The following is a 19,429-nucleotide window of genomic DNA, read 5'->3' on the forward strand; positions in this document are numbered from 1 at the left end:
GCCACCCAGACTCCCTCCAGTAGTTTATTTTTCCTTTTGTTTCCTTTGCCTGAGGATTCATATCCAGAAAACGTTGCTAAGGCGAGTGTTGAAAGAGCTTGTATTCTTTTAGGAATTTTATGGTTTCAGGTATTACATTTAGGTAATCCACTTTGAGTTTATTTTTGTGGTGTAAGAAAGTCCAGTTTTATTCTTTTGCATTGTATATTTTTGCTTCCTTTGTCATAGATAAGTTGACCGTATACACATGGGTTTATTTCTGGACTCTCTATTATTATGTTCCATTGATCTATTTGTCTGTTTTTGTGCCAGTACTGTACTGTAGTTTTGATTACTAGAGTTTTGTGGTATAGCTCGAAATCTGGGATTGTAATACACCTCCAGCTTTGTTCATCTTTCTCAAGATTGTTTTTGGCTATTTGAGATCTTTTGTGATTCCATACAAATTTTAGAATTATTTGTTCTAGTTATGTGGAAAATTAAAAAAAAATTTAATGTTTATTTTTGAGAGAGAGAGAGAGAGAGACAGAGACAGGGGAGGGGCAGAGAGAAAGAAACAGAATCTGAAGCCTGCTTCAGATTCTGAGCCATCAGCACAGAGCCTGACACAGGGCTTGAACTCATGAACTATGAAATCATGACCTGAGCCAAAGTCAGGCACTTAGCTGACTGGCCACCCAGACACCCCTAGTTGTGTGGAAAATTCTGTTGGTGTTTTGATAGGGATTGTATTGAATCTGTAGATTGCTTTTGGTAGCATAGACATTTTAACAATATCAATTCTTCCAATCCATGAGCGTGGTGTATCATTCCATTTGTGCTGTTTTCACTTTCTTTTATTAATGTTTTATAGTTTTCAGAGTATAGATCCTTTGACCTCCTTGGTTTACTTTATTCTTAGGCATTTTATTCTTTTTGATGCAATTATAAATGGGATTGTTTTCCTAGTTTTTCTTTCTGCTACTTTATTATTAGGGTATAGAAATGCTACAGATTACTGTATGTTAATTTTTATATCCTGCAACTTTACTGAATTCATTTATTAGTTCAGTTTTTTGGTGGTCTTTAGGATTTTCTATATATATGTCATGCCATCTGCAAATAGTGACATCTTTACTTCTTCCTTACTAGTTTGGATACTTTTTATTTCTTTTTGTTGTCTGCTTTCTTCAGGTGGGACTTCAGTACTATGTTGAATACAGGTGGTGAGAGTGGGCTTCCTTGTTTTTTCCTTATCCTAGAGGAAGAACGTTCAGGTTTTCCACATTGAATAATGTATGTTTGTCATATATGGCCTTTACTATGTGAAGTTATGTTCCCCCTAAACCCACCTCTTTGAGAGTTCTTATCATGAACAGCTGTTGAATTATGTCAAGAATTCTATGCATGTATTGAAATTATTATGTTTTTTTAATCTTTCATTTTGTTAATGTGGTGTATCACAGTGATAGATTTGCAGATACCGAACCATCCCCGCATCCCTGGAATAAATCCCACTTGGTCATAGTGAATGATTCTTTTAATGTATTGTTGAATTTGGTTTGCTAATATTTTGTTGAGGATTTTTGCATGTATGTTCATTAGGGATATTGGCCTGTAATTAACTTTTTTTGTAGTGACTTTGTCTGGTTTTGGTATTGTGGTAATGCTGCCTTCATAGAATAAATTTTGAAGCTTTTCTTCCTCTTCTGTTTTTTTGGAATAGTTTGAGAGAGATGCTCTTTTTACATGTTTGGTAGAATTCACCTGTGAAGCTATCTGGTCCTGGACTTTTGTTTATTGGGAATTTTTTGATTACTGATATACTTTTGTTACTGATAATCAGTCTGTTCAGATTTTCTATTTCTTCCTCACTTATTCTTGGAGGATTGTATGTTTCTAGGAATTTATCCTTTTTTTTCTAGGTTGTCCAAATTTGTTGGCATATAATTTTTCATAGCAATCTCATATAACCCTTTCTATATCTGTGGTGTCAGTTGTTCTCCTATTTTATTTCTGATTTTATTTTAGTCCTTTCTCTTTGAAAAAGCAAAATATTTAATAAACAACCCCATGTCACAGAGAATGGACTAACTCTTGGGATTACATGCTTGTACCCAAACATTAATACAATTCTTATTTTTAAAGAAATACATTTTGATTGTTTTTAACGTTTATTTATATTTGAGAGAGAGAGGGAGAGAGAGAAGTGCGAGCCGAGGAGGAACAAAGAGAGAAGGAGACACAGAATCTGAAGCAGGCTGCATCTAGGCTCTGAGCTGTCAGTACAGAGCCTGACACAGGGCTTGAACCCACAAACTGTGAGATCATGACCTGAGCTGAAGTCGGACACTTAACCAAGTGAGCCACCCAGGTGCCCCTAGAATTCTTTTTTTTTATTAAAAAAATTTTTTTTAACGTTTATTTATTTTTGAGACAGAGAGAGACAGAGCATGAACGGGGGAGGGGCAGAGAGAGAGGGAGACACAGAACCGGAAGCAGGCTCCAGGCTCTGAGCCATCAGCCCAGAGCCCGACGCGGGGCTCGAACTCACGGTCCCTGAGATCGTGACCTGAGCTGAAGTCGGACGCTTAACCGACTGAGCCACTCAGGCGCCCCTAGAATTCTTATTTTTAAAGTTAATAATATATTTGAAAACAAACGCAGTACCTGGAACATAGAAGGACTTAAAAAAAATATTAGTTTCCCTTCCCTTCAGAATGTGATCCTCAACCCTGGCTGCTCATAAAAATTGAGAAACTTTAAAGAAAATACTGATGGCTGGGCTCCATCCTAGACCAATTAAATCAGAGTCCTAGGGGGTGAGGTATAGGTGTAAATATGTTTAAAAGCATCCCAGATAATTCTAATGTGCAGCCTAGGTGGAGAAATGCAGCTCTTAGAAGAATGCAACTGGCCTTTTTTTTTTTTTTTTTTTTTTTTTTTACCCTCTTTATACTTCTCAAGCTGCTGGTTTCTAATTAGAATTGATATTATTACAATACATAATGCAGTTGTTTTGCATTAAACTTATTGAGAACTAGTGCCCCTCTTTCCAGCTTTCCAGTAACATCTCCCCTTACTCTGGCTTAAGCACTCATTTTAAAAAAAAACAAAAAAAACAACTGGGTTTCTTTTTTTAAAAAAAAATTTTTTTAATGTTTATTTATTTTTGAGAGAGAGAGAGAGACAGAGCATGAGTGGGGGAGGGGCAGAGAGAGAGAGGTAGACACTGAATCTGAAGCAGGCTCCAGACTCTGAGCTGTCAGCACAGAGCCTGATGGGGGCTTGAACTCACAAACTGTGAGATCATGACCTGAGTCAAAGTCAGACGCTTAAACGACTGAGCCACTCAGGTGCCCCAAATAACTGGGTTTCTAATTAAAAAAATCTAAGCTCATACCAGAACAGAACCTTTGAACTGCATTCAAACAAGACTTTAGATTGTGGGTTTCAAATGGCTTTCTGGCAAAACCAGCCTGAAGACAGGAAAGGGGGTAAGAGAAGGGTGGAGAGAGGAGGATAGGCTAGCAGTGAATTCACCCCTGGATTATTTGCTAGGAAATGAGGGGCAGTTTGTGTATAGGTGGCTTTAGTTTCCTAATGATACTTTATAAGGATTTTTAGGTTTTTGTAGGCTCATTCAACTTTCTAACCGCCAAATCAGGGCACACTGTCTTGTAAGTGAGAGAGGACATAAGAGGACATTGTCATTGGAATCTGAACCTCAGTTTTCTTATTTGTAAATTGGAGGCATTGAGGAGTCCCTGAGGGGACTGCAAAAAGATTAAATAATTGCTAACATTTACTGAGTGCTTACTATATGTCAAAGGCCATTCTAACTTAAAAAATGTATGAAATTATTTAATTCTCAAAACAAGTTTGAAAGGTATCATCATCACCTCTCTTTTACAGATGGAGAAATGAAAGCATAGAGGTGCTAAGCAACTTGCCTGAGATTGCAGGGCTGGTCTGTTGGGTACTGGGATTTGAATCTATCAGTGTGATTCTGGAATCTGTGCACATAAAACTCTCTCCTGCTTTGCCTAGGACACATGAGTTTGCCTGAGATAATGCCTGTCACAGGACAGGACCTCGGATGAATCTGGGGCTGGTAAAATTGGAAGGAGCAGAAGTGATTTTGTCTACACTCAAAAGAGCCAAGGCAGAGAATTGGCACCTGGTGGGGGGTAGTCTGGTTGTAGGCTTTTTAAGAAGTTTTGGAGGGTTTGGTTACCTAAGTTGCAGGGGAGGGTGAACTTGGAACGTTATTAATTAATGAAACCGTCAAAGGTTGACATGTATAGGAGATGCATTTTAGCATAATGGTATGTGTGTGTGCATGTGTATATGTGTTTGTACATCTGTGTATGTGCCCTTGTATTTGTGTGTGTGTTTGTCAGCATTTATGTATGTGCATGTGTGTTTATGCACATGTGTGTTTGTGTGTGGGAGAGTTACCTGACCAGTGACCTGGCCTCCACTGTAAACTTCTCATTATCTGAGCTGGGGCTCTATGTTTTATCTTCTGGCATCTTGTATTACCCCAGCCCAGTTACTCACTTGCTCATACTTTCAGAACTGGATGCTAGTTTTGCTGAGTCAGCCTTGCCCATACTGTGGTATAAAGGGTTCAGCCCACATCCTGGTCGTGAATAGCCCAGATTGCCAGCTGTGTGGCCTACCTGGCTCTCAGTTATCTGCAGAACCCACGGACTTGCCTCCAAACCACAACCACAACCCTAGGCGCATGTTAGCATCCTCTGGGACCGGTGTCCAAGTTGTTCACAGTCTCCCTGCCAACTGTGTACCCCCTCACCCTCCACATTAAATCAGGTCCTCTGTAGGAGGGACCTGCATAAATCTAGTGTATTCCTAGGGTTGAGAAATCCTGGTTGTATTTACCTCACCTATGTGAAGACGACAGGGCTGTGTGGAGGAGTTAGTCTTCTAATCACTACAGAAAAGCAGTAGGGCCAAATACCTTAACTCCAAGTCATTATACCTTTTCCATTCTCCCCTTTCTCCTCCTCCTCTCCTTTCCATCCTCTTCCAACATTGCCCTTGCCCCGAAGCCCCCCTCTCCCTCACAAGGAATTAAAATGTTTTGTCTGGAAATAAGCGGACTTGGCAAACACAGCCGGGGCTCCCACTGCAGCTGTGTTCAGCATGTTTGGATGCCAGCAACGTGAGCTTTAACATGGAGATTGGTGTCCAAAGGCACCCGATATCGCTGTGTCCATTTCCATTGTGCTGAGCATCACGTGGTCAGCAATCAAATAATGATCTTGGGAATGAAATATTCAATATACAATGTTATTAACATATAAAAGACTTATGGACAAATCACTTTTAAGTATGACAGGGCTTCAAAATGTGTTTCATTTGAGTATAGGGAAAAAAGATTTTTGGGGGTTGTTTATCAGCAGTGCCATGAGGGAGGCTTATTTTTCCCTTTAAATCTGGATGAATATGCATGTGTGCACTGCATGATAATAACAATCATGCCAGCCAGGAGATTAGGCGAGCTTTTGCTGGAGTAATTCTAGCATGCAAATTCAAAGTATGCAGAGCAGGCAGAGGAGGCACGTGTGGCATCTTTTGCTTGTCTACTTCCCAACCTTTGTGCTGTGTCCTAGGGGTGCATCGGGGACAGCTGAATATGGAGCTTTCCCAGTGTTAGAAGCCTGCGTCATTGGGTCCTTGCGTGCATGCCGATCCATTTTCCCTTCTTGGGAGATACACACAGAAAAAAGTACATGGAACTTAATGAATAGTTACAGAGATCTATGTAACTAGCCCTCTCCCAAGGAAAAGAATATTGCTGATCCACTAGAAGGCCCCTAACGTACTTGAGGTCGTTTAGGAGAACCAGGCATATCAAGCAGGCAGATGGGTTGCCAGGAATGGAAAAACTCTTTTAGGATGTGGCAATTGACACTTCTTGACCAGAAGACAGTTCGTTTCCTTTCTGATCTTTCGGAGACAGTAGGGATTCTGGAACCCAACTGTGGATTTGCATCTCATCTGTGTCACTAGCTTTATGACTTTGGGCAAGACCCTATTCACCCTGTGGCTTAGTTTTTCTATCTGTGAAATGGGGATAATAGAAGTACCTACCTCATAGGATTGTTGGGAGGATCAAGTGTGTAAATACAGGGAAAACACTACAGTGTCAGGCACTTATATATTTACTGCTACTACTTTTATTATTATTAATACTCTTGAGTCTCTATATTTGTCTGATTTTATGTCTGGAATTCTCATTTTGGCAAATACCATTAACATATGTAGATTTCTAGATTATTCTGGTCCATCTTCATCATCCCACGCTAGCTCAGATGTCACTGGGTAGGTCTCAAGCATCTGCAATTTCTCCCTCCACTTTCATGCAAAACATTTCAGCTTCACACAAAAATAATTTTTGAAAGAATTCTAGACTATGAATTGTTGAGAGGTAAGGAGGAGAGATCCAGCATTGACTGAGTATCTAAACAGTTCCATTTAACCCCAGAGAAGAAACCCTGTATGATAAGGAGCTTTTAGTTCATTTTACAGACCAGGAAAATGAGGCTCAGAGAAGTGAATCAACTCCTTGATGTCATGTAGCTGGTAAGTAGTTCAGCTGAGATTCGAACATGCATCTATTTTCAGGGAGGATTTTAAGCTCACTCAGTTCAACCTCCCACCCATGCAGGAATACTTTTTTCCACATACCCGCAAAGTGATAACCCAGACCTTGCTTTAATAAATCATAAATTTGGAAGAGCGTGACATCTCAAATATGCTAAGTACCCATCAGTATACCCGATTAATTGTTTCTAGTCACTGGTAATGCTAATTGGCTTCAAGGCATGTGTAGATATTCATGATCAAAAGACAGACAAATTATTGGTGATTAATCACCATGTGGTATGGGCAGGATTATAGGTCAACCCTAATAAAGGGCATGTTATAAGGACTTTGGCATTTTAAACTTTTTATCATAACCTTCTCTCATGGGGGCGGGAGATAGCTTTCTTATCCAGATACTTAAATTGAGACATCAGCTGTGACAACCTGCTAAGGCTTCAACGTGACAATGTAGTAAAGGCAGTGGTAGAGTTCTGAGTCTGTGGCTTTACATAGGGACTGCTGTGCTCTCTTACTTTATCTGTCTAACTGTCCAACTGAAGAATTTATACAACAGGAAAACTGGTGAAAACTTGAGCCTATTCATCAAGCTGCATTATTACGTAAATAAAGCACAACTCTTTGCCTCAACCAAGGGAAATTAGCAGAAAGGGTTATTCTGAGTTTTGTCTGTGTCTCAGTTTCCTGTGTTCTTGCCACTTTATTAGTATTTGTTTATTTCAGAACTATGTACCTTTCACTCCATGTGAAATGAGCTCAAAATGGAGCATAAACCTCACTGTAAAACAAAAAACCCATCAGATTTCCTGAAGAAAACATTGGAGATATTTGTGACCTTGAGTTAGAGAAATAATTCTTAGGACACAAAAACCCCAAATCATAAAAGAAAAAAAAAAAAACCTTGTAAGTTGGGACTTTGTAAAAAAAATTTAAAAAGTATTCTTCAAAAGACATTGAGAAAATGAAAAGACCAATCTTGCACATGTTAATTTCTAATGATTTCATTTTGTTTGATGCTGTTATAGGTGGTATCTTAAAAACATTTCAGTTTCTAACTGCTCGTTGTTAGGACATAAAAATTAACTTTATTTTGTATATTGACCTTGTATTCTGAGACCTGTTAAATTCACTTATTAATTCTAGTAACTTTTTTTGCCCATTCCTTGTTATTTTCTATGTGGCCTGTCCTGTCATCTGTGAATAATGATGGTTTGATTTCTTCCTTGCCAATCCAAATGCATTTTATTTCCTTTTCTTAATCTTATTGGGCTGGCGAGGATTTCCAGCATTATGTTGAACAGAAATGGTAGAGAGGCGCCAGGGTGGCTCAGTCGGTTAAGTGTCCGACTTTGGCTTTAGGTCATAATCTCGGTGGTTCACGGATTTGAGCCCTGCATTGGGCTCTGTGCTGACAGCTCAGAGCCTGGAGCCTGCTTCAGATTCCATATCTCCCTCTCTCTCTGCCCCTTCCTCGCTCATGCTCTGTCTCTGTCTCAAAAATAAACAAACATTAAAAAAAAAAAAAAAAAGAAATGGTAGATAGAATAGAGTGGATAGCTTCACCTGATCCTTGATCTTAGGGGACAAGTATTCAGTCATTTATCATTGAGAACACTTCTGGCTATTTGCTCCCAAGCATCTAGCTAGCTTTTCTGCCATTCACTTTTACTGTAGGCATATTGATGAGAAGGCTGTGCCTCCCCACGGGCTTTTTCTCTGTATCTTTAACATTCTGCTGAAGGGTAGAGAAAGAGAAAGGCTGGGGCAGATGTAGTCTAGTTAGAAAAAGCTGCTATATGGGAGTCAGTTTTAATTTGTTTTAGAAATATTTGATCTTTCTCTCCTGTGGACCAGTTCGGGAAGATACGCACCCCCCGCTCCCCCTGCCCAGTGTGTCCTTGTTCTTTTCTCCCTCTACTCCTTAGCCTGTGAAAAAGTGTCAGGGTTAACATGTTGTGAGGGTTACTCCAATTTAAACCTTCCTTTTTGAAAACAGAACTTTATGAAAATGAATTGCTCTCTATATTTCCTTGTATTTCCAACAAGAATTCTTATCAACTTTCACCCTCTAATTTCTGTGAGCGAAAACAAGGGCCTTAGATCTTTGTTGATAAGACATCAAATAAATGTTGTTAATGAGCAGAACTATAAGAAGAAATATACTGTTTAATTTGTCAGCGTTGTACTACCCCCAGTGACTAAATTGCAGCACATTCGATAGCACTGGCAGCAACCACAAACTCCTGATATGGAATCACCCAGTTAATTAAATAAAGATTATATTACTGGAAAAAGCTAAATCATCAACTCAACCCTGTGAAAAACACTTTTAAAATTATCTTTAAAATGTCTTTGCAATTTGTTTGGCTGGTAGTGGAATTTGTGCAAAGTATCAATCATTATAAGAGCGTCCTAGTTCTAACAATAACTACTTGAAATCAGAAAGTAGTATGTCTGTTGTTTAAATTTGCCGAAGTATTTCTTTTATAATGCTGTGAGGTGCGTATGTGTCTCTTATTAAAAAAGATAGCAGAGTATCTGAAGTCTGAAGTAGGCAATGGAGTCAGAAGAATTTAGGTTATGGGACAGGGCGTGTATAGGTAATACCCCATACACAGCAATAGCGATAATGATGATAGTAGTGGTAGTAGTTGTAACAATAATAATAAATAATAATAATAAAACTAGCAAACTTCCTCCTAGATTTCCACCTGGACTAGGTAGGGAATACCCTCCGAGGTTGGTGGGATCAGAGGGACAGAAGTGTCGCAGGACTGTGGACATACTCTTCTTCCATGCCAGTGTCTGAAAGGGAGGTGACAGGGACAAAGGCAGTGGGATCTGGGGAGGAGGGGTGGCTGGGGTGGTGGCCACTCTGCATGGGAGATGATGCGGGGCTACTGGAGGAGTCATGCATTTCAGAAAAGCAAAGGAATGGCATTTTAGAAGACCCAAGGAGGTGTTGAATGAGGTTGGAGGGACAGAATAGGCAAGAAGTGGAGCTAGTTGGAAGCTCATGGCTGCTAGAGTTACTTCTGGGGTTGACTCTGAAGCTTGAGCAGAAAATGTTCCAGTTGCAGTCAGTTGAGGGGATGGGCAGGGAAAGAGGGAAGAGACAAAGAGGACACAAGGCTTCTACTTGGAACACTAGCCAAATGGCAGACTATTAACTGAGAGGCAGAGGTTAGAGAGTATGCCAGTCAAAGAACTAGTTGATGGAATGTTATCATTGACCTGAAACAGAGGAGGAACAAGAACTCAGGCCAAGGAAGCAAAATAGCCCAACTCAGTATTGGGAATGGATGTTAGGATGAACTGCTAAGAGAGAAGCTGGAACCAAAAGTGTTTCTTGGGATACGAGGAACTGGCTCACCAGAGAGGGGGAACCAAGGAGCCTTGAAGGAATAGAGTCGTGTTCTACTCAGAGGCAAAGTCATCAAGCAGCCAGAGACTTCGTGCCTACAGCTCACTTTCTCCTTAAGTAGAATCTTTTTTTTTATTAACTGGCCATACATATCAAGCACTTATCATGTTCCAGGCATAGTTGCTGTGTCACAAAGATGAATGAAAGCATCTTGAGGTTATGTGTGGGAAGGGGACAGACTGAACAGCTGCTTACAAATATTTCCAAGTGGAAATTAACACAACAAAAATAGGAGTAAAGGAAGCTAACATTTGAGTTGGGTCTTTAAAGAGTTTAGAAGGTGGCTGGGGGCAGGGGTGGGGGAGGGGAGGAAAGGGAAGAAGAACGTTCCAGGCAGAAAGAAAGCAAGTAGAAAGGCCTTCTAAAATAGTGCACTACTTGTGCAAATAGATGAACGTGGAGGGAGAGTTGCTTGTTTTCCCACAGCAATCTCTGTCCCTTATGAGCCCTTTTTCTGTTCAAAGTCTTTCCCTAAGATTTATTTAAAATCTTAGTACCTTTGGGTCATATATGTGGGTTTTCGCTTTTCAGTTAAATGCCAGGGCAGCTATGAGCTGAAGGTTCTCTGTGTTTGACTCCATTTAGTCTTTGTTCTCTGCCACATGAGAGATTAGAAATGGTATCAGCTCTGTCACACCCAGTTATTTGGAAATCAGGAAATCTGGTGAAGAATGTGAGACCAGTAGAACCCGCCTACCTTTATGGTTTAACTTTGTTAAACCTCTCTGAGAGAGAGGGGTCTGGTCTCAGGGGTTGGGTTCCCTGCCTTCTGCCCTTCCCTGCCTTCTGCCCTGGGCCAAGCAGCCTCTCTCCATCCCTGCATCTGAAAGAGTCCACCCCCTCTGCACCCTTTTGCAGGCACTGCCCACAAACTGAGGCTCCAGTGGCCCTCCAGGCGTCTCCCTGACACCTCAGGCTGAGCTCTCCTTGGGCTCCATGCCCAGCAGTCTTTCCGCTTGTCTCCTTCCTGGGCTCACAGCCAGGCTCAACTTTTCAAGATGTTGTCATCCAAATCCCGCCTTGATTAACTCAATCTGCAGCCCCTTCTTTGTCACTGTTTTCTTGTCACTCTTTTAGTTTTGCCTGCAGTCATCTGTGTTCCTAGTCTGTCCCGTCTCAGGCATTTGCATTTGCAAATAACTACATTTACATTTAACTCCCAGGAGGCAGCTTGGGTCTGCCACAGAAAGGAACACACCTGGACTGCACAGCATACTGAGGAATTGGGTCGCAGTCCTAGGGTGCTGTGGGTTTGATCGACGGGGCTCAACCTCCAAACCAAAAAGGATTAGCCCGGGCACATTTCCAAAACAAGAGCTAAGATGGAGGGCCCCATGGTATGGAGCCACATGGTTAACCCAGCCACGTGGTTATCTGCAAAAGGTTTTGGGGAAGGGAGTAGGAGCAGTCTTAACTCTCCATGCATCACAAAAAGGGATGCGGGTGCTTGTTAACAGCTATCTCAGTGAGGGTGTGGAGAGGTAGAAGTAGGGAGCTTGTACCCAACCCAGTAAAAGGGGAGAAGGTGTGAGAGAACACAGATGGAAGAGTTTATGTGGCAGCTAGAAAAAAGAAAGTGGGCCAAGCAGTCCCAAGTAGCGCATGGGGCAGGTAGGTGATGACCAGAGGTGGACACCGGATGGGGGACCCCAGATTGACCAGTAGCAAACCAGTATGTTTGTATCGTGCAACTGTTCTTTCCCATAGCTTTTCCTTCTTGGATCTTAGGATGTTATCCTGGCTCTTGTCCTGCCCCCTCACGGTTTCTTCTTTAGCTCACCTCGCCTCTTGCTTCCTTTCTCAAAATCAGACCCCAGCCCAAAGTCCTGCATTCTTCTGTTTCTCCTCTGGAGCTCATCCACACTCCTGGATTCAGTTATTACTTCTGTGGCGAGACTCCCATACCTATGTCTGCCTGCTTGACCTCTTATTTAATCCTGATCCTGTTTTTTATTGCTTGTTGGACGTTTCCAATGGCTGCCCCACTGTCACTTCAGACTGAGTGTGGTATACTGACATCTAGTTGGATGAGTCTAATTGAATGACTTCTAAGATCTCTTCCATTTCTGAATTTCTGTGGCTTATTGTCAAAAAGCAAACTCACCATCTTCATGTCCTTAAGTAGCATTTTCTTCTGTTTTCTTATATCTGTCAGTGGAGTAGCGCCTCAGCCTGGTAGGCTTCAACTATCTCTGGTGTTTCCTCTCCCTTCGCTGCCTTGTTGATCTTGCATCTAGCTCTTCCCCTTGGTCCGTGCAGTCACCACCAATTCTGAGTTTTATTCCTAAATGTCTGATCTCTGACTCACCTTCTATGATCCACCCTTTCAGCCCCTGTGGCCTTCAACACAGCTTTTGCCATCTGCATGACTTAGTCTTCTCTACCTACTGAACACTTTTCCCAACAACTTTTATGCACTTATCTTCTTACACTCCAGCCATGCCAGAGTTCCTCCAACACTCTAGAAACCCTTCCCTGCGACATGCACGAGAGGCCATGATGCTCACAACCTCACTGCCTCCTGGAAACCTTTCCAGCCTGTTATCGATCATTCTAGCTTTCCCTTTGCTCCTCTAGAACTGATAATCTCTACTACACAATTTAACATGTAGTCATATATATTTAGCATTTGCTGTTTCAAGTGTATCAGCCTTAGTTCCCTAACTTAAACATCTTCTGTTATCAGATTACAGCGATCATTATTCTCGTATTCTCCCAAGTGCCAAGAATGTGAAGAGTGCTCAACAAATGTTGGTTAATTGATAACTGAGATTCTGGATTAAGGAAAAATTTTAATCTAATGAGCTTAAAACTGGGAAGTCTAGGTGGAAAATACCCTTAGTTTGGGTATGGTTAAAATGACTATCTTGAATCTTTCTTCCCCTTTCCTTCCTCACGCCCTTTCCATATTACTGTAGATACCAGACAGTCTCCTTATTGTCAATTTCATGTCTTCTCACTCAATTGGTAGATGTTTCTATCAATTATGTTATGTTGCTTAAAAACCAAATGATTATAGGATACAATCTAAACTTTTTTTTTTTTTTTGAGAGAGAGACAGAGAGAGAGAGAGAACATGAGAACTGGGAGAGGAGCAGAGGGAGAGAAAGAGAATCTTAAGCAGGCTCCATGCTTTCTGTGGAGTCTGATGCGGGGCTTGATCCCATGACCCTGGGATCATGACCTGAGCCGGTATCAAGAGTCTGCCTACTCCGGAATCATAGGTCTTCAAGACTCCCTACCCTTTTCCAGTCCAGGCTCATACTTCTTGCCCATCCATAAGTAATGGTAACACTCCTTCCATGCTCTGTCTCATCATTGTGTCCATGTTGTACCCTCTCCCTGGAATGTTGGTAGCCCCTTTCTTTACCTGGCTTAATGACCCTCCCTTTCAAGGCTCATCTTTGGCAGGCATTCCTTCCAGAATCTTTCCATGACTTCATCTGCTGTGGGTTAGATGCTACAGTACTATGATCCAGTTCTGCCCTGTGTATATTTCTTTTTTTTTTTTCCAATATATGAAGTTTATTGTCAAATTGGTTTCCATACAACACCCAGTGCTCATCCCAAAAGGTGCCCTCCTCAATACCCATCACCCACCCTCCCCACCCTCCCACCCTGCCCTGTGTATATTTCTATCAAACATGTATCACATTGTGTTGTAATAGTTGGTGTGTATATATATATATATATATATATATATATATATATATATATATATGCTTAATTGTCCTAAAGCTCTTTGCTGGCAAGGATAGTGTCTCATTAACATTTGTATCCTCAGTACCTAGTATGGAGCCTGGTTTATTAGCAGAAGTTTATTAAATGAATACTTGACTAACTCATTTCAGCTTTTCACATTGAAGATATTTGGCACCACTTGGATCCAGTCCTTGTAGTACTTATGTAGCATTGTAAGTGATGATTGAAGGTCCTTCAAACCTGTGATGTATTGAAGGAGGCATTTTGCTTTCCTTTTTTTATCTAGGTAGATACAACTCTTTTATATTTTTAATATTTACTTCTGGACTTATCATCCTATCAAGTTTGTTTTATTTTATTCATTCCTTACAACTGATGTAGCAGAATGCATAAGGCGGCAGCATTTTGTTCCATTCCATTTTATCTTTTATCAGCATTTTGTTCTTCATGTGTAGCTTTGCCTGAGTCATCAGTATTGGGCTAATGGACTGGAACGGCCCAAGTTGAATGGTAATTACTTACTCTGTTGCTGATAGCTCAGATGAGAATAGGACTTATTAGATCTGTAATAATGGAAATCTGTGTTTAAGGCAGATCTTTGAAGCAGTTTGAAACGATCTCAAATTCATCTCTCTTTGCCATATGTTAAAATGTCACATTATGGTTTTAAAATTCAGGATAAGAACTGAAGTTTCAGAAGAAGTCTGCCTGTGGAAAAGTTCTCAAATCTGTCCTTTCTAAAATCAGAAGCATTTGCTCATCTCAAATCAAGTCTTCTCAGAGAAGCAGGCGTAGCTGAACAGTTGCCCTGAGGGTGGGGTGATTCCTGGAAGAATAGGGCCTCAGTTCACAAGGACCCAGGACAGTCCGGGATAGAGAGGAACTGGCTATGGAGGCCTGGAGGTGGTGCCTGGAGGCCTTCCTAGAGATTTAGGCCAGAATCTAGTGAATGTATCCCTGTGGGGAGTTTCTTTATCTCCGTTGTCAGGCTGGGCCCCATGGTGCTCATACTTGTGTACCATCAGCCCATGTCTTGTTTCGGCTGTGGAAGATTTCAGCTTCTCCACAAATACTGTTTTCTTCTACCTCCTTTTTATGTGAAGAATAAAGATAGAAGAACTCTGACTTCAGAAACTTCTGTGAAAAGGTGTCCCATAATCATAGTCCATCCTCTTCATTTTGCAGAGCTGAAGACAGATTAGTGAAGTTACATGGCTTACCTGAGATCATATGACATTAATGTTGCAGCAAGAGCTGGAGGCAGAAACTAGTCCCTCCCCAGGGCTCCTGCCATCTCTAGAAGTATGTTCCAGCAGGGCCTGTGACCAGCCCAACAGCTGTTTTCAAGTTATTTCCACTAACCTGTATCCTTCTTCTTGACCGGAAATGGCCCTAAATAATTTAGCGTCCTCTCTTAGAATAGAGTCTTGTCTAGAGACTTATGAATGGGGGCTATAACCTCACCATATTTCATAAATGACGCTGGGTCATGATGGAGCTCTTGTTTCCCAATAAAGACCTTAAGGTGAGAAACGGTTCTGCAGACTTGTCCAGTTTATTATGTGCTGCTCTTCTCTTTGGTTCAGTGAGCCTCATGTGTCTTTGTAAATGGTGGATGTCCTGAGTGGTGGTATTATGGTGCTAAAGAACTTGATACTAGTGAAATGCACCAAGTATGTACCTCTTCTGGTTTTGAAAACTTCACAGCATTCATAGACAGATTGATGCTGATTCATTGGTGAGGGATTGATTTGGATCTTCTGACTCTAAATTATTAGGTACTTCAACAACTCAATGGACCTTTCCAGGTACTCTGATGGATATAGTAGAGGATAACATATATGATTCTCTGAATTCAAGGTGCTTATATTGTATTTCCTTGTATAATGCTTTTAAAAAAATTTATTCTTGAGCTTTGATACTTTTTGTTGATAGATTTCTCTGGTTTCAGTGAGCTTGGTAGGTGCACAGTGCTTTACAAGTATGTTTTTAGCAACCCTTACTTTGGGAGCAAATGCTCGCATTTCAGTACTTACCCTAATGGCTGTAGAAATAATGGTTTTATGTGGTATATCAGCATTGACTTAAAAGATGCTTATAGTTATTTGGCACGTGTTTTAGTGATACAGTGTGCACCATTAGAGAAATTTAAGATCGTTTTTGGTAACAAAGTTCTCAGCTTATTATCTGGTATTTATAAATTGGTGAACTTTTTCTAACAGTGATCTATGAATAGCCTTGAAATTTCTTGTAACCAGTCTCAGAAAGGAGAAAAGTTATGGATACCTTGGATGCTTGGTTGAAAATCACCTGCATAGTATCTTTTCCATTCGAGGATAAGTCTATCTATAGCTGAGGTAGGCTGAGATTTTTAAGAACTAGAGGGAGTCTTCTGGTTCCCAGTAGAGAAAACACAAATAAAGAGGCAAAGTGACTTCTCCAGAATCACTTAGAATTAGGTCCAGAATCTGGGTCTCCTCACTTCTAGGCCTGTGCCCTTTCCACCATGTGTCACCCATTTATTTTATTTTAGAAACATAAACAAATATTTTACATCTGATCATTTCCTAATGAGTACATGTATTCCCGAGACTGGCAAACTTTGTGATTCTATCAGAGCAAGCAATCTTATTTGTAAAGATGCTGGCTAATTATCCATGACATTTCTAATGTCTGCATTGTCCTTGAGCTAAGAGTGTGAAAATCAGAAGACTCAGGGGTTCATACACTTCCTGGTAGATTTCACTTAGTTTAACACACTCTGACAGCAAAAACGAAATGAATCTTAGCTGTTCAAAAACAATAACATTCTAAGTGGGAATGCAATTTTAAAAACCTGTTAGCTGTAATATTGCTAATTTTCTATCACAGAAACTACCACAGAGTTAAAAGTGTAGCAACAAAGGTGTAAAAGCCATATTTTGTCTCAGAAAAATGAAACAGACATATATTCACTTTGCATAGATATCAGTGACAATAACGGTCATTTTACTACCTCAGGTTTTCTTTCATCAGTTGAAATTTGAAGTAACCCAGGAGGATAGGAAGGCTACATAGGTGGAGGATTGGAAGCTCTTGATTTTATCAAGGATTGGAACCAAGTTGAGCTGCTGTGAGATGTTTTACTAGAGAAAGAGTCAGGGGAGAGAGGTGCTATTGTGTGTGATTTGGGAACCACAGATGGCACCAGTATCTGGACCGATTACTCAGACCTGCTGCCCAATGAAGAGATTCCTTCAAGAAGGCTTTTGTTTCCTGGTAATTCTGTTTTTAATGTTTTACTAGAGGGACATGACTCAGTACTTATTAACCTGGTTGCAAGTTTCTGGATATCCTGTTGATTCAGGGACATTAGAGACAGTTAAAACATGCTCTTCATCACAAGTCCCACCTGGTGTTTCTGGTTAACTTTGAGAACTGTGGTAAGTCCATGCCCCATCCCTTGTCAATGCTTCCCCATGGCTCAGTGGTATCTTTTAATAATTGAAACAAGTATTAATATTTGCATTATTTTTTGGCCCCTCTAGTATTTATGTACTTATAAAATTATTATTTTTGCCTATATGGTAATGTGATGACAAGACAGAATCATCATCTATTTTTAAATAGGAAAATTTTCACGTTTTGAATCAATCAAGTTTTTTAAAAATTTTCTTATTTTTAAAAATTTACATGCAAATTAGCATATAGTGAAACAATGATTTCAGGAGTAGATTCCTTAATGCCCCTTACCCATTTAGCCCATCCCCCCTCCCACAACCCCTCCAGTAACCCTCAGTTTGTTCTCCATATTTGTGAGTCTCCTCTGTTTTGTTCCCCTCTCTATTTTTATATTATTTTTGTTTCCCTTCCCTTATGTTCATTTGTTTTGTCTCTTAAGTCCTCATATGAGTGAAGTCATATGATTTTTGTCTTTCTCTGACTGACTAATTTCACTTAGCATACTACCCTCCAGTTCCATCCACGTAGTTGTAAATGGCAAGATTTCATTCTTTTTGATTGCTGAGTAATACTCCATTGTATATATCTACCACATTTTCTTTATCCATTCATCCATCGAGGGACATTTGGGCTCTTTCCATACTTTGACTGTTGTTAATAGTGCTGCTATAAACAGAGGGGTGCATGTGTCCCTTTGAAACAGCACCTGTATCCCTTGGATAAATGCCTAGTAGTGCAATTGCTGGGTTGTAGGGTAGTTCTATTTTTAGTTTTTTGAGGAACCTCCATACTGTTTTCCAGAGTGGCTGCACCAGCTTGCATTGCCACCAACAATGCAAAAGAGATCCTCTTTCTCTGCATCCTCACCAACATCTGTTGTTGCCTGAGTTGTTAATGTTAGCCATTATGACAGGTGTAATGTGGTATCTCATTTTGGTTTTGATTCGTATTTCCCTGATGATGAGTGATGTTGAGCGGTTTTTCATGTGTCAGTTGGCCATCTGGATGTCTTCTTTGGAGAAGTGTCTATTCATGTCTTTTGTCCATTTCTTCACTGGATTATTTGTTTTTTGGGTGTTGAGTTTGATAAGTTCTTTATAGATTTTGGATACTAACCCTTTATCTGATATGTCATTTGCAAATATCTTCTCCCATTCTGTCGGTTCCCTTTTAATTTTGCTGACTGTTTCCTTCACCGTGCAGAAGCTTTTTATTTTGATGAGGTCCCAATAGTTCATTTTTGCTTTTGTTTCCCTTGCCTCCGGAGACGTGTTGAGTAAGAAGTTGCTGCAGGCAAGATCAAAGAGGTTTTTTGCCTGCTTTCTCCTCGAGGATTTTGATGGCTTCCTGTCTTACGTTTAGGTCTTTCATCCATTTTGAGTTTAGTTTTGTGTATGGTGTAAGAAAGTGGTCCAGGTTCATTCTTCTGCGTGTTGCTGTCCAGTTTTCCCCACATGAATCAATCAAGTTTCTTATAGGAACTGCAAATGTTTGGATCTGTACACTGAATGGGTACCAAGGACAGAAGACAAAGGGTTCATTTGCTCTCTCCAACTGTGGGACTCTGGGAGTTGGCCTCTTCATCTTTCAGGTAAAGGAATGGGACTGAGTAATCTCTCTGGTTCCTTTCAGCTCTAACAATGTATCATTTATAATTATAATGCACACTGCATCTGGACATTTCAGTCCTTCTGCAACAAAGAAGGTTTTTGTCTTGCATTGGTTTCGTTTTGAAATGGCACATATATTTTTGTTGAGTGGATGCTTTCTGCCTGGTTCTGGCATGGTCTTGTCTTGCTTTCTTCTGTGTTGACATTCCTGGTTTCCAGTCCAAGCCTGAATACACTACTCAGCTGATGGGGCACATTAGTTAGCGATGCTATCTTTGGAGTTAGACATACCTGGGTTCAAGTCTTGGTTCTAAATCCCAGTTGAGCTAGTTTACTCCTATGTGAAATGGAGGTGATGCTGACTTTGTGGATTGAAGTGAGCCTCACACCGGGACATGCCAGCTGAGTACCCTGGACCCTCCTCCCCAGGAAAGATTTTTATATGCAGAAGTGTGAGCCCCCAAGTTGTATACTATTTATTTGTTTAGTATCAGACACTGTTTGAAATTGTTTTGTAGCTTTCTTCAGTTGACTGCATTGAAGAAATGGACAGGAAATCATATGTTATCAGAAGGCACTGGATCAAGAGCTGTGCTAATATGCTCTGCTTGCTTCTTTACTACCTCCAAATATTGCTGTA

General features: G+C 40.5%; 1 protein-coding gene across 5 annotated transcripts in view; it reads left to right on the forward strand.

Annotated features, from left to right (window-relative positions):
* MSRA (methionine sulfoxide reductase A) overlaps positions 1–19,429 on the forward strand; it is a 462,739-nt gene that overhangs the window by 131,100 nt on the left and 312,210 nt on the right. The window lies entirely within an intron of this gene.

Source organism: Neofelis nebulosa, chromosome 3 (assembly GCF_028018385.1).
Source record: "Neofelis nebulosa isolate mNeoNeb1 chromosome 3, mNeoNeb1.pri, whole genome shotgun sequence".
Taxonomy (NCBI): domain Eukaryota; kingdom Metazoa; phylum Chordata; class Mammalia; order Carnivora; family Felidae; genus Neofelis; species Neofelis nebulosa.